General features: G+C 34.9%; 1 pseudogene; it reads left to right on the top strand.

The window, feature by feature from the left end:
- The window catches only part of LOC120171938, a 33,182-nt pseudogene extending 25,968 nt beyond the window's left edge, over positions 1–7,214 (top strand).
- Positions 7,215–13,243: the final 6,029 nt, after the last annotated feature.

Below are 13,243 nucleotides of genomic sequence, written 5' to 3'. Positions count from 1 at the left end.
CAATTATATTTTGTTTTCCATTCCTACTAACCCTTTTGCAGCCGATACCAAACAAGTAAAAATTTACTTAATACGGTTTTGAGTAAAGTCCTCTAGAACTTGGGATAAGAGAATTGAGAGGAAAAAGGCTAGAGTGTGTGTGAGAACAGAAGAGGACAAGTAAAAGCCATTAAAGTTCTAGTGTGCAAACACGAGCGGATTGAGTGACATTCAAGTTTCCTTAGAGTGACTATGAGGCTTTGTGAGAGTATATTCTGGTAAGGTCTTTTACACATCTTATTCTTTTCTTATTTCACTAACCATGTCTTGAAGTCCAGGACGAACCCCTGAAAGAGAAGCCCCTAATTTACAAACTCAAGCAATCATGCATGAAATGGCAAGATTATTGAAATTAGAGTTGGAACCTTTGCATGATCGTATGGATCAATTTGAAGCATCCTTTAGGAAATCGGAGAGTAAATCGCCCTATAATGGAAGAAGAATTCGAGGAAGAGGAGGCTAAAGTAACATCAGTATCAAGAAGAGATGTTCATCGAAATCAAAATGACAACTTCAGCAACATTAAGGTGACCATTCTTCCATTTCAAGGATGAACTGATCATGAATCCTATCTTGACTGGGTAATCAAGATCGAACACATTTTTGAATGTCAAAATTATACAGAGAAAAATAAGGTCAGGCTTGATGTTATGGAATTTATGGACTATGCCCTAGTTTGGTGGGATCAATTGGTGAGTTCAAGAAGAGGAAATGGTGAACGCCCCATCACTACGTGGGATGAAATGAAAGCCATTATGAGAAAAAGGTTCATGCCTACTAACTATCACCGAGATCTTTATCATAAGTAACAAAATCTTAAACAGTAAAGCAAGAGCGTTGAAGATTATTTCAAGGAAATGTAGATAGACATGATTCAAGCCAATATTGATGAAGACAGAGAAACAACCATAGCAAGGTTTTTATCTGGCCTAAATCCTGATATTGCTAACCTTGTTGAACTTCAATATTATGTAGAGATTGAAGAGATGGTACATGTGGCCATGCAAATTAAACGATAACTTAAAAGGAAAACCTACAATCGAAGCACTCCAAATTCGGCGACCAAATGGAAGCAAGAGCCTATTACCTTCCGGAAGCCAATTCCAACCCAAGTAAAGGATCCTATAGAAGTTACCAAGACTAAACAAGTGGGAGAATCTAGCAAGGGTAAAGAGAAGCAAAGTAGTACTTTCGAGAGGTCCAGAGAAATCAAATGTTTCAAGTGTTTTGGAAAATGACATGTTATTAGTCAATGTCCTAATCGAAATGCCATGATAGTACTTGACAATGGAGATATTGTCTCAGATTCTGACAAGCCTATTTTTGATGAGGAACCTGAAACAATACAAGACGGAGAAACTGAAGAAAATGCAGACCATGGCGAGATGCTTGTTTCGAAAAGGTGCCTACAATCACAAACATCTCAAGAGGATCTTCAAAGAAACAATATTTTCCATACAAGGTGCCATGTCAAGGACAATGTTTGCACAATGATTATCGATGGAGGGAGTTGCACAAATGTAGCTAGCACTCTTATGGTTGAAAAACTTGTTTGGCAACCTCAAAGCATCCCACTCCATATACACTCCAATGGCTCAATGAAAGAGGTGAGTTAAATGTTACCAAACAGGTTCTAATTCCTTTTTCAGTTGGTAGGTACAAGGACAAGGTGCTTTGTGACATTGTCCCTATGCATGCTAGCCATATCTTACTCGGAAGATCATGGCAGTATTTCAAAAGAGCCATTCATGATTGTTATCACAATCAATACACTTTTTAGCATGATGGACTCAAGGTAACCTTGATGTCTTTGATGCCTAAAGAAGTACAACAAGATCAATTGCATATGCAAAAGAGTATAAAAGCATGGCGCAAAGACAAACCATCAATGAAGAGTGAAGAAGGACAAAACATGAAATCCAACTTCTTCATGAAGCAATATGATGGTTCATTTCTGAAAAATAAAGGGTCTCCTACGATAAATGGTGATAGTTGGAATTAAAAGTCACAACTCATCACCAAGGGTCTTAAACTTCAAAAGGTAAGTAACCCTTCACTTGAAACCTATTATATCCTCACTTTTCAGGACCAACCATGTGAAAGGTCACTTCCAAAAGGGATATCCTTAAAAGAAGATCACTCCCAAAAGGTACATGTTGGTAAATCATATTCCAAAGAAAGGCCTAAAGGGAAATCTTACGAAATGGTACCTACTGGAAGAACACAAACGTTTAAAGGATGCTTCTATTAGTAAAAAGCCATTAAGCTATACAACGACAGAATGAACTCGATTTGAGGACAAATCGCCCTAAAGAAGGGGGATGATGCAAGCACGTTTTCATCTAGAGAGGGAGTACTCTTGAACACCTTTATATTGAATTTACTTTATACTAGCTTTATACTATATGCTATTATAATATATTTCATGATAAGAATAATAGTTATGCAATTAAAAAATAACTTAGTATGAACACATTATACACATTGTTATTTTAATATGTTAAGCATGTTAGAATAATCTTATAATCATATTAAGCACAATTATCATATATACATCAAGGCAGCATATTTATAATTCTTTTCATTAGTTCATATGCATTCATATTAGCTCTTAGGCTTTATGCATTAGCTCACACATATTATGAGATGATATAATTAGCTCATAACCTTCACTCATAGCTCACATTACCATAATCATACATGGCAGCAAGGTATTTAGCTCATATCAGCTCAATATCATGGACTTACCTTGTTTCCTTACACATGTAGGTACACTGGAGTATGAGACATGTTGGGGTAGTTTGGAAGATTATTTGGACATCATATGCAGCTCACAAAAAGCTCACAAAGTACATGGAAGCTCATGGAACACCAAGGAAAGCTCAATTCAGCTGGAGGAGCTCAAGGCTAGCTAAAATCAACTAGTTGGACTATTTTGAGCTGAGTTGCCAAAAGTGATATCAATGGTAGATGAATGTAACTGAACATGCTGTTATGGAGCTTACAAGGACTTGGCTAGGTAGCTTGTTCACAAATAGCCCCCATGCTTGCTAGCTAGCTCCACACTCAAGCTAGCTTAAAGGAGACACATGCACAACCAAGATGGAGCACATGACCAGCCATCATCTCATGCACAAGGATGCACCACAAGTCTCCCTAGAACTCCCATGTGCATGCAATATGACCAACCCTGTGTTCCTTGCATGTGGTATCATTTAGGTGCCAATATAAAGAGCCCTCTCACTATTTGGCCAAGCATCATTTCCCATCCAAATTGGTGCCAACTTGAAGGGACACAAGAGCTATTCGGGCAAGGGTTATTACCCTCCATTTAAACCGAACCTTAATCTCTATTTAGCATTAAATTATTTCATTTTACAAAGGCACAAGGCCTGGCTGAAAACCCTTGTAATCATTCGGCCATGCCTATCCATTTCCTATAGATCGGAAAGCATAATTCATTTGTAACTAGACCTTTTTTATTAATATAAGTGAGATCATTTTCTTTCTTAAGTCCCGGTGACTTTTATCGACTTATCAAATATTTTTAATACTTGTGGCGTCAACCCCTTTCCCCTTGATACTTCTGGTTTCTAGTTCTTATAACTAGTGGGTCAAAGTCCTTTATACCACCCCTTAAAGAAGTAATATAAAGTCTGGGTCTTTTCTCTCTATAGCATTGGTTCTTCTTTGAGTCTTCTTTAAGATAATATCCTCAAAACCATCCTATTATTTCGTTAACCAAACCCATAGCCATATCAATCATCTTCCACTTTCATCTCTCATTTATTAAACAACATACCTATTCACTCATACGTTTACCACGCTTAACCATCTGTATTGAGCCATTCACTTATGCAGGTTGTTTTGCTTCCTTCCTAGAGCCACAATCAATTGATAAGGTACAAGTGCCTTACATCAGTTTTGCAAACTAATTATCCATTCAAGCAAGCTTATACACGTCCAAGATAGTGCATATACCACCAAACCAGCATTTCATGTTAATTATATATTAAGTTATGTCTTTTAGGAGACACAAGGGGCTGGCAGGATCATATCTTTTCAAGTTTTATTAATAGGTTTTCATATTTCATTTTGTAATCAGAATTTTCATGAATTAAAACTATTGTGAGGTTTTCTCTCAATTTGGTTCTTCTTAGAACTATTTTCTTGACATTTCAAGTATGATCTTGTTGTGTTAAACCTTAGATACTTCAGGTTCTTAGATTGCTATCTAACGGGTCCAAGTCCTTGAACATTGAACATATAAGGTTCGGGATTATACTTGTTAGTATAGGTTCTTCCTTGTTCTTTGTTGTTATCTTAAATTTCCATCACCTTGAATTCCTTCTTTACCTATCCTTTTTATTCATCATTTCTTAAGCCATTTTCGTCCATAACATTAACCCTACAACCCCATTATCACCCTTGTTTTCAAGTAAGTTTGCTGCAGAGGAATTGCTTACTTCGTTCTAGATCCGGTACAATCGAAGAGGTCCTCAATCAACGGGCTAACTCGTATATTAGCTTGGTATTCATTCTCAGAATCATATATTAAGTCATTATCTTGTACTGAAGACATGCAAAATTTCCTATTTAGCTCTGGTACTTGATAAAACTTAGGGAAAGCTAGGACATAGTTTCATGTTGGCAAGGCTCTTTGATTGAGTATTCAATTTATATTTTAATTATTGATTAGGGTTACTGCAATGTTTATTTTTTAGTTCTTCAGATTTTTATCAAAGAGATCTTTATTCTTTAACTTGACCTTGTTCTACAAATAACTTGAAACTAATTGCATTTTGCAGCTACATCCATATCATTTTAATCCGCCTGGGATAGCACATCCAATAACTGTTATCTATGAACTGAATTATGGGGAGACTGAAATGAAGCAAGGTACTTGATAAATATTAACTTTCGTTTCTATTGAAGTATCCGTGTATTGCATGTGAGATAGCAGAAATTCTTTACCACTGGGAAATAATTATTCAGAGGATGTAAGATTCAGTACTGTCAAATAGCACAACTATTACCTTTTCTCATCTAGTATCATATCTGCAAATAAAGCTACTTCATTTCTCGTACATTTTGAATTATTTGGGATCTTTATATGTGTATATAACGCTTAATAAAACCAATATCTCTTGAGAGGTAAGACTGTACGTTGTTACAATCTCTTGCAAATATGGGATGTTGGCCCTGACCTTCTCAACCTTGCACAGGAACAAATATTGTTGTATAATCAAATATTTTTTCTTTTTTCTTATATAAAAGTAAACTATTTTGCAGAAAGTTTTTCATGAGAAACAACGCTACTATTTTATATCTTGCTTTTGATAGTTGTAATTTATGTTTGGCAGTTGATGCCAGAAGATCCCTACATCTGAGACTGGGGTTGCCGTTTGATCGTCCTCTCCTAAGAATTGCCAATTCGCTGGATTTGTCAATAAAAGACAACTCAAGTAGGTGTTCAACAATAAAAGGTAATTGTTGAAATAGAGTACGTAATGGATATAGGACATCTTTTATTCCACCTTTCTTCTTTCTTTACGTTTCCTCTGGTGTTAGTGTTGTCAGTTAATATTTTGGGTAACACGGGCTCTTCTTTGCTTAAAGACGTTCATATTGGGATTCCAAGGAGTGGGGGTTAGTGGCTATAATCTGTCTTTTTCTTTAAAAAAACATTTTACCTCTTTTTATCATGGTTAGCTTTTTTATTTTGGAGAAAAGATGATTTCTTTTTTCCTTTTTTCGTACAGTATCAGGAGGCGTTGTCTCTCTAGTTCAAGGTTCTTATGAATACTATCATTATCTTCAAGATGGCTTTGATGATTCAGTATGAGACTATCTTCTTTGTTTTAGAATCTATTTATAATTCTCTTTATGGCTTCAACAAGTTGATATACTTACAGAGTTACCATGCATCTGAGTTATCTGTTAGGGATCCATGCTGTAAGAATATTCAGTCAACATTGTACGATATGCATACTAAGAAGTATAATTCTTATGTAGAAAATTCATACATGGTCGTGCAAGCAGAAGTTATGTTTCTTCAATGGTTTCTAGATTTTCTAGGGTTGTCAACAAGCTGTGAATAAGTTTTCCTGGTTTGAAGAATCATTTCATCATCAATGATGTTCATTCTTAGTTCTAAATTAAAATTTGTTTTGATTTTGATGGTGGTTCACATTTGTTCCATGGTTCTCAACTGACTTATATGGATGACTTCATAGGGATGGGGTTGCGCTTACCGCTCACTTCAGACTATCATTTCATGGTTCAGACTACAACATTATTCATCCGTAGATGTTCCTTCACACAGGTAGGAAGCGGGTAGCAAGCTAAGGTTTCTATTCTAAAGCTTTATTTCCATTTTCTTTTTGGTAGTCCCAATTCACATATTTTGACTTTTTGCTCATTAGCATCTGAGTAGAAGCCATGGTTATATTTCGTGTGGACCGGTTATAGACAAGTTATAGGAATCGTTGCATACCTTTAGAATGCGGGAGATGTAATTTTATGAATAAACATAGCACATTTTTATTAGGGAAATACAACAGTCTCTGTAGATATTGGTGACAAGGTTCCCGCTTTCATTGGCTCGTCAATGGATTGGTGGAATTGAATTGAGCTTTGTGTTGGATAAACTTCTGGGTGTAAGTATACTGTTGGTGTTTCAGAATAGTTGAATCATGTTAATTATGCTTTTTGGGACTACTTTGGTTCATATGATTTGACAAGATGCTTGTTTAACAGGTTAGCTGCAAAGTCATAAACATTAGGTCAGGATCTGAGTTTCCTAAAGATGTCGAGAACTGGCATTACATTTCGAAACTCAAGGAACACCGATTATGATCTGTAATTAGTGAATAAGATTTTTCGAAAAATAAAAATAGGAATTGTTGTCTTTGGTAAGAGAGCATGATTGTTGTTGGATGTAGGTGGTGGTGTTCTTGCATACACCCTTCTAGGAGTTGATTACAATGAAGCAATTGGAGAGTGTGCATTTCTAATATTAGATCCACACTATACTGGAAGCAATGACGTTAAGAAGATCGTAAATGGTGGACGGTGTGGATGGAAAAAATCTGTGGATAGCAAGGGAAAGGAACTTCTTTTTGCAGGATAAGTTCTACAATCTTCTACTTCCACAAAGGCCTAGCATGGTTTAGTTTCATTTTGGAAGTTTTGTAAATTATCCTTTAGATGCATGCAAAAGGATCATAATTCCATACATTTTCAACACTAAGAATTTTGCAATTTTCGTTGCCTTTTCTCTATGTTCCGCCTGTTATAGAATTCAGGGAAGTTCTTTATCTTTATTAGAAATCACAAAATTTTGGTTTTTTTTAATATCATAATTTATTGATTCTTAATAAATGGAATGATTCAACGGTTAAATAAATGAATTTAAAATAAAAATAAACTACTCTAATAAAATATGCAGAGTATGATGATTCGTAATTTGAAATTAGTAGAAAGATATTGAATATAGTTAGGGTAAATTACATCATTAACTACTCAATTATCTTCTCATTCTTATTTTAATCATTGAAGTTTAAAAGTTTTTAATTTAATCATTTAACTTTTGAATTGTTCTTATTTTGGTTGATCCGTCGTAAAATAATTAACGGTGTTATGTCGATAATTAACACCAAAAATGACATAGTTTTGTATCTTTGATCAAAACAATGTAGTTTTGGTCTAAAAGTATATATATATATTTATTATATTTTTCTTTATTTTCTCATTTTTCATCTTTTTTTCATTCTTCCATTTCCTTTTGTCAACCTCGACAAACCTAGATTCTAACAATCAAGTCGGTCGTCATTCTGGCCACCATTGGTCATCGTTGTTGGACGCCAATGACTCCCAAAATTTCTCATCGAATGCATCTCATCATTCTATACGCAAATTCGATGTCCATTTAGCCAAAAAGTCACCCCAAAATCTATAGATCTAGCATGGATATCATTACTGCTTTACACCTATGTTGCACGGGGACGACAGAGGAAGGCCGTTTCAAGTACCCGAAATGTCCCTAGCTCGGGGACGGCAGAGGAAGGCCGTTTCAATTACCTGAAAGGTCCCTAGCACGGGGACGGTACGAGGACGACTGGGGTACGTATCCGGGATGTGCCACGATGGCAGGGTATGGTCGAACGCTACGGGGGACGTTTCGATTCTCGCAGGGGACGTTTTGGGGACAACATGTGACTAGCACATGCGTCCCCGGGATGCCATTTTGCCGTCGTTGACCTCTGTTGTCTCGGCGGAGAATCGTACCCTTGGTTCTCAGAAAAGCGTCCGATGGCGTCTTAATATGGGTATTTAACCTCCTTCTCCTTCACTTGATGATCTTCGCAGGGAAACTGCTGATTCTAGCTGAAGGTAATAATAAACTTCTGTTTTTAATGTCAATTTCTGAAAAATTTTCATTAACTTGCAATTGATTGTTTTTCTTCTTTCTTCACCTCTTTATGAACTAAAAACTTACTATTATGGATTCAAATCTATGTTCTTTTTTTCTATTGAAATCTAGATATGCTGGATTGAGGAGGCGGCTGCTACTGGATCTACATGTTCCCAATAATGGAGGAAGTAATTCCCCTGAGCTTGTCATGGACAATCCACTCTCACAAAACCCAGGTAGTGACTGAACCAAAAATATATTTTTTAGTATGATATATATATATATATATACACACACACATACATATATATATATATATATATGTTAATATCGCAATTTTTTGCATGGATGGTTGTAAATATAATTTCAGAATGGACACTGTTAATAAAATGAGTAAATGATATGAAAAAAATTTGGATTTCACTGTTAACACGAGTTCACCCTAAACATACAGTGGAATAAGTTAATCCGATTCGTGCCGAAGATTTAGGTTACATCCACTACAATCTTCGTCTTTTATCAAAGAGTTCTAGTCAATATGAGGATGAGAAAACCAAGATGTGGGATGTTGGTGGAGATGCTTTTGATTCATTGGGAGATGTTGGATATTTAGAGTTTGCCGAACTCTCACTTGATAAGGCAGATTTAGAGAGCGGGTTAATCTAGGAAGATGTTAACAATGTTTGATTTGTGTTGTTTAATATTTTTCTATACTTAATATTATGGTTTCAGTCTTAAGATTTGACAATTTAATATAATATGGTTTTATTGGTTTGATTTTATGGATTTTATTATTCTAGAGTTAATATTGTGGTTTGAATATTGAGATTTGACATTTTAATATTGTGATTTGTTTGTGGATTTTATTGTTCTAAACTTAATATTGTGGTTTGAGTGTTGACATTTGACTTTATTTATAATTTTTTACATCTATTTATAATTTTAAAATTATTTCATATGTCGTACCCTTACCGTCCATGTACCCTATAATTTTAAAATTTGTCATTTCTTGTCTCCGTTCCTGTCCCCGTATCCGTTTCAGTGCAACATAGCTTTCCTCTATCATGTTTCTCCGAACACTATTTGTGTTGATACAAATGTTGAATAAAAAACTTCTTCTCTCCCTTTTTAGTCTTTAGGTTCAGATCTTCATGAAATTAACTCAGAAGCCACATGAACTATATCAACGCCCCAACCAAATAATTTTGATTTTGCCCCTTTTTCCCATAACCAACGACAACACTTATGACACCTCAAGCAGCAGGCAGGTTTCTTGAAACTAAATTGCTCCATCAGTATTCAATTTTATAAAATTGTCCGATTTTGGAACCCAACTAACCTGAAATACCCGTATACTTGATGTGATCCCAATTAGCCCTAAATTCCGTCTTGATCTGACTAAATAATTGAAGTTCACCAAGGTTGATTCAAAGGGAGTTCTACCTTACTTCATCCTATACCTTCTCATTTATGCACTATATTTTATCATATATTTTTATTTACCTAATAGGATATGCTTATCATATGATATCATCCATTGCATGAATTTGCATGACATTCATTGCATTTAATAAGTTTGCTTTTCATTAAAGCCTGCATTGCATTTAAGCTGGTATTCCATTTAGGAAATCAATTCATTTATGCATCTAGTTATTTAATAAACTACTTCATTCATGCATTTAGTTCATTGAATAATGTTATTTCATTAATCAAACTAACTCTTAATTATCCTATGCATATTTACATGTTATGATTGAATAATGTTTGTCTTTGTGTTTAGGTGCAAGAGGGAAGCTGAACAGTCTCAACAGATGTAAGAATATCAGTCAAAATGTCCTCTAATTCTGGAATATATACAGACAATTTTGGGTCCAGAAACCAATTGGACATTATTCTTCTATCTCTTAGCTTTCCAAAGCCTTTTGAATCACCTCAATCCGATATCGGGAGCTTGACATATGATTGATTTATTGAAGACAGTGCAGACAGGAATTTTGTTACGAGAATTTTATGCATGGATGATTTTGATGAGTTTGAGCCAAAGAAGAGTCCTTTCATCTTCTAACAAGAGACAAACAATTGATGGCGATATTAATTCACCAATTCAAGGCATTCAAGGTTGACGTTATCACCCATTGAAGGCCATTTATGTTCAAGCAAGGGGACATGCAAATAACCATCATTCAAAATTTAGTATTCAAGGCCTTTATCATCTTTTGAAGGCTGATCATATTCTTTAAGGGAACAAGCAATCAAGGCTGATATTATTTCATTTAACCACCAAACTAAGTGATAAAACAAGCAAGGAATTTGAAGAGACAAGCTGATTTGGACATATAGGATGTCCACATTCATCCTATAACTTTATTTAACCTCTTTCCTTCCATTTGCAAGCAAAGCAAGGCAGCCCAAGAGTCTTCCACCCCTTGGACGAGATTAAGGCCAAATTCAGCTTCAAATTGTCTATATTCATTCCCAAAATGATCTAGAATATTCATCCAACTTTGAAGATAAGAAGACAAAGCATTGAAGTGCATTTTATTGCTAAATTGATGAGAATGTTTTCATCTTTTGAATCTTTTCATATGCTGCTTAGAAACACTATAAATAGGCACATTTGGGATCATTTGTACACACAATTTGATTTATGAAAATACTTTGAAAGATTGCTTTCATTTTAGTTCTTGGATTAGAACTCTATCGGTTTCTTGTCGGTCTTAAAGCCTTCATCCATTTCATCTTGTTATAGCGTTGGTTCCTAGCTCTACTATAGTTAGTGGGTCACGTTCCACCCTCTATCACTTCGATTCCATCTTTATTATATTGTTGGTTCCTAACTCATATATAGTTAGAGGGTCACAATCCATCCTTTGAATTACTATCATTCTCCATGCCAACCACAAACATCCTTCACCATTTTCGTTACATCCATTCAACCACTATCAACACCACACTTCTTTCATTTACAATCCACTTCAACTTCATTCAATCTTTTGCATTACTTTCATACACATATTTATATATACATATTTCCCTTCTTATAACGTTGTTTGTGCATTTTCAGTCTTCAATCAAAGCACTGCGAAATTCTTACTAGAATCACGATCGGGCAACATCGTATATGACTCGGAATTCATAACAGAGATCATATCATTTGGTATCAGAACTAGCTGATTCAGTAAGCGTATCATTTCATTTTCTCTCTCCCGGGTTAGTAAAATAATAAAATAAAAATAAAAAAAACAACAAAAGAAAGAAAAAAATGTTTAAAGAGGGAGGGAGTAATTATTTTCATCTTTAAAGAAAAAAATATTACTTCATCTTTATATTTCATTATTCAATTTTGTTACCTTTATTTACCATCTCTTTTCCCTGAAGGTAATTTCTTTTCACTATCCTTGCTACCTAGCCACACTTGTTTCAGCCAAAAGGCCACAAGAACATTTGAAAGCTTGAGGGAGTTCTCAAAGAACTTGAAAAGAAAAGCAAGAGAGGAAAAAGGCACGAGAGCACATTAAGGGTAAAAGCCATCCTGAGTGAAAACACGAGTGGGAGTTATTTTTCTTTGGAGAATATTGGTGAGTTTTTTTTTGTGTTGGTAAGGTTTATTTCCATCCTTATTAATCTTTTCTTTTCATTATGTCTCAAAATATATAAGACCAAATAATTATACAATAGACAACGTATGAGAGTTTTCATCAAATTCTCAATTTCAAGATTTCAATCAAGAAATGAGGAGTTTGCTCAAAAAGTATCTCAACCCAATCTCAAAGAAGTTGGATCGTATAATCGAAAAAGGCTATTGTTCACAAACACCTCCACCAAAGATCAAAAGGCAAGTAAAGAGGAGAGACGCACTTGACCCATTTCTAATTTTACATCCAATTGGAGCAAAAGATCTTACAAGGAGGGTCCCAATTTTCTAACAAGAAGCATTGTCAAAAGTTCAACGCGAAGTGAGCCAAGGAATTTTGCATCTTTCAATCCAGAAAGTCTAGCTCATCTTCAAGTGTGTTTTGATAATTTTGTCAAAGAAACACAATTTCATGAACAAGTACAAAAAAGAAAGTGTTTGCAAAAAAGAAGAATAAATGAGAGTTGAAAAATACATTGAGAGCATTGAAAAGAGAATTGAGAGTGAAAATGATCACATTGAAAAACAAGAGTGTGGTATTGAAGAGATAGTTCAAAAGAAGTATGAAAGTGAGAGAAAATAAAGTGAACAGTTGGAAAATTTGTTTTCTACTAACCAATCTTTTCTTCCTACTCATCCTCTTGATTTACAGGATATTCCAAGTGTCATACCTTTACAAAATGATGATTCAAGAAACATGTCCATTGAAGTTCCAAAAAGAGTGACACTTGAAGTTTCAAAGGTTGAATCGCTTGAAATTCTAAGAGACGTGTTCGTTAACATTCCAAGTTTACTCCATCCATTCAAAGAACCTCATAAAAGGGAAGTTTCAATGAATTTGATTCTTGAGAATGTCAAGGGCCAAATTCCATTCATGAACTTTCGTGAATTTTCTATGTTCATTCATTTTATTAATGATGTTCCATGTTATAAATTAGATTTATTTTGTAGAACATTGATTCATGGAATTTCTATTGCTTGTAATGATCGATTCAAGGAGATGAAACGAACATTATTAATCTATTCAAGGTTCATAATGTGGAAGGGAAAAAAGATTAAAGAAGATGGTGTAACCTACCAACTTGAAGGAGTTCAAAGGTCAAGACTCTCCATCCACCCTCATGATGATTCAAAGGAACAAAAATAAGGAGTGC

This window comes from Hibiscus syriacus, unplaced genomic scaffold (assembly GCF_006381635.1).
Source record: "Hibiscus syriacus cultivar Baekdansim isolate YM2019G1 unplaced genomic scaffold, ASM638163v2 tig00111837_pilon, whole genome shotgun sequence".
NCBI classification, from domain to species: Eukaryota; Viridiplantae; Streptophyta; class Magnoliopsida; order Malvales; family Malvaceae; genus Hibiscus; species Hibiscus syriacus.
Note: the sequence above shows the minus strand (reverse complement) of the source record. Positions and strands in the feature narration are given on the sequence as shown.